Consider the following 3,672-nt stretch of genomic DNA (forward strand, 5'->3'; position numbering starts at 1 on the left):
CTCTCTCTCTCTCAAAAACACAATGTGTGTGTGTGTGTGTGTGTGTGTGTGTGTGAGAGAGAGAGAGAGAGAGAGAGAGAAAGAGGGGAAGGGAACATGAGAGAGAGGAGAGGGAAGGAGCATACCTGGCTCTCCTTCCTCTCCGTGTGTGTGTGTGTGTGTGGAAGAAAGAGAGAGAGAGGGAGAGTACGGGTTACCTCTTTGCTTGAGCATCGAAAACTCAGATCTGAGATCTGAGTTTTTGGGTACTCTCGGTTTATTTTTTACCCATGTCAGCGTCGCTATGAGCATCGCTATGTTACAAATAAACTAGTGACGCTCATAGCAACGCCCATATCGACGCTGATAGCGATGTCGTGAATTTTTACTTTTGAGCGTCGCACTACGAATGTCGCTAATGTGAAGTACCTCTTCTAGTGATATGGAATTTGGGAATTAAGAGGGAATAACCAAGTTGTGACTAGCTTGTGTGTGAATGTTACTTTGATATGGAGTTGGACTAGGAGGTTGTTGGAATACTAAGACTATGAATTGCTTAAGTTCAGCTCACTAAATAAGAAATCAAACACCAAATATAATTAAGAGGCCAATCTTAGACCTAGACCTCTTTTTGAGCTCGAAACTTAAGACATAGCATGCATAACATCACACAGTGGGTTTGCATCAATTGCAACTATGCAAATCATGCATATAAGCAGTATTGTCAATATATTCGATATGAGAAAAAAAATTCATTCTCATACCAAAATCAAACACTATGCACACATGAATATTTTTTTATTACTGAAATTAAATTTTACATCCAAATGAGTATGTGAAATTGTACATGCACGGACATGTAACTCAAGCGATTGTAAGAAACTCCAATTGTCTTGCCTCGTACATTATTATGCACACCATTATAGGTCATATGTTGGAGGAGTTGGACATCCACTAACTTGATGATATACAACATCTGCTTGCATCTGTGAATGTGTTTTGTGCTTATGTACATGGATTTTTACATTTGGATGTCTTTAGAAGTAATCGTAGCCTTCTATCATTATATACAAGGACCTTTTGGACAAATTTCTACAATAATTCTCACATTGTGACTTACCAACTTACCACAATATCATGAGCTTGCACTCTGGAGGGACCATATACCTATGTAGGTGTGTTGTCCCTCCCAAGCTAAAGCTCATGATGTTAAACACTATATCCAAAACAATGAGAAAAAGAGCCCATTTTCTTACATGAGAAAATGCTTAAATCTTCTTGTGATGTATGTTAACAAGTGTTCACTGTTTGCCCATGCATCTACCCCATGTGTTTGTGACGTGAGTGCACAATCATATGCATATGATATGTATAATGAATTGCTGCATATCTTACATGTGCATTTCCCAAGTGTATGACAGTATAATTATCCTCCTTAAAGAATTGTATACATGTTACAAATACATATATAGCTCTTTCTTAAATATCGATATACTATTGTCAGAACACGTTGTTTCAGCATATTAAGCTTATAACTAAGCCATGGATGAAGCTTATGCAAAACAAGTAAACACCTAGGATGTTTCTATTTTTAAAGTGCACCTTGTCATCAACTTAGTTTTTTGTAGTATAAAATCGCTTAGTACCTACTATATAGTATATATGTTTCCCTTGCTATGTCTAAATGGACACAGGTCTAAGACATCTCTGAGGGCATTGAGTACTTCGCATCTAGATATGTACGATACACAATTACTGAAATCCTTTTTTAGAGATATCTATATTGAAACATATGTTTTGACGTTTGGTTAGGAGTATTTGATAATGTATATTTATATTCTTATTTTGTTAAATCAAGTTGGATTCTTAGTGGCTTGGCTTGTGACTAAGTTATTTACAATGGCATAATCACTTTTCTCCTCACTTTATCTTGTTTACCAATACTTCTTTTGATGGCCAAATGAAATTGTGTAGGTCACTACAAAAGGTATTTGGGAGGATGATCAATACATGGTCAAGGAAATATGAACTTAATGGATGGAGATTTGATGCAAGAGCTTCAATACAACATTGAGGATGAGGATGACATGTGCATAGGGATGGAGATGAAGATGATGAAAAAGAGAAATCTCACAAGTGAGCAATCAAGGCAGTTAGAAGCAAGTTTTGAGGCTGATAAGAAGCTAGAGGTAGAGAAAAAACAACGACTAGCAGAGCAACTAGGGCTTCAACCACGGAAAGTGGTGGTTTTGTTTCAAAATCGACGTGCTCGAGCTTGAAATTGACTTCCTCACTCTTAAAGCTGAGTATGATCGTGTTCTTGCTCAACGAGGATCCCTTCAAGTTGAGGTCTCAAAAGATAACTGCTTATATCCTGAAAGTATTAAAGGGATTCCTGACTACCTACTTTGCAATGACCTTCTACCATACCTTTTAAATCTAAACAATACAAATGACATTAGCTCTGTTATTTCACTCAATCGGCTAGGAAAACCTCCAACCACAGAGGTTCATGTTCTATTTACAAAGTTTCAAGACATAATGGAAGAATGCGCCAATTCAATGCCCAAGTTCTAAGGGAAGAGCTTAACAACAACTCAGTTGAAGTAGAAATATCATCTTGTGCATCTTCACAACTACCATTGTACAATAATAAGTTAGATTATGTTCAAGCAAGTAGCGGAAACAAAGAATTAAACTCCTTAAGCAAGGATCCAACTATGTTGGCATCCAGGTTTGGTGTGCCACTATTGTCTTCACACCAACTGAACTTGTTAAAATTGTCTTACAAAACAAAAAATTTGAGTGATCAGCTTGCTATTGCTTATGTTACTCGCTTGGGATATGATCGTGGTCATTTCATTAGTGGAGTTGCAGCAAAAGCATACATATCAAAGCTAGAAAAAGCGTACTTAATCTTATGGGTAGAATTCAGTCTAGTTTTATTAAGCATTATGTAAACTATAGGAAAATTCTAATCTAATCTAGCATATTTATTGTTGCAGGTGGAAGAAAACAATCGATGAGGGCTAAACGTGCGCTTTGACTCAATGGCATGGGATGTTCACATACATCAAGTGGTGGAAATTTGTTACGAAGAAGGAGATAGGAATGTTTTTTGGTCAAAACAATGTGCCTACTTTTGTTCAATTATTGAACATGAACCAAATTTGTACATTATATCTATTCAATTCGATGTTAATTAAACTTGCAAAAAAAAGTCTCTCTTTTATTTTTGTGGTTGGAGCTCTTTGCACAAGATTTTGTTTTGTATTGAAGAAAATAGTTTTCTTTTGTATTGAAGAATTTTTATTCACAAGGTTTACTCCTAAATATATCACGGATAAAATAGGTGTTGTTCGTACACAATGTGTTTCTTAAAAATATTGACTCTTCCATTGATCATGCACTTTGTTTTGAATAGGAAATTCTAAAGAATATAATTTTGATTCCAAATTTACAAATCATTTACTATTGAGGTGGCACATATCATTGGAGACTCATAGGCCTAGAAGGAAAAGGATACCACCACCCTCAGATACTACAAGAAAACAAAGAAGATTATTGATCCTTCAGCTCAATGGTGTTTTACTTAAGACCATTGAGATGCAACATGGTGATGTTGCCCAGATTGGCAAAAACATATGCATCTTGTTGAGGAGAGTACAAAATTTTATTTGCAAAGACGCATTC

General features: G+C 36.0%; 1 pseudogene; it reads left to right on the forward strand.

The window, feature by feature from the left end:
- The first annotated feature begins 2,003 nt into the window (after positions 1-2,003).
- Positions 2,004-2,556, forward strand: LOC147436501 (homeobox-leucine zipper protein HOX25-like; annotated as a pseudogene).
- Positions 2,557-3,672: the final 1,116 nt, after the last annotated feature.

The sequence above is a fragment of the Adiantum capillus-veneris genome, chromosome 18, assembly GCF_014529385.1.
Source record: "Adiantum capillus-veneris isolate H3 chromosome 18, ASM1452938v2, whole genome shotgun sequence".
NCBI lineage: Eukaryota > Viridiplantae > Streptophyta > Polypodiopsida > Polypodiales > Pteridaceae > Adiantum > Adiantum capillus-veneris.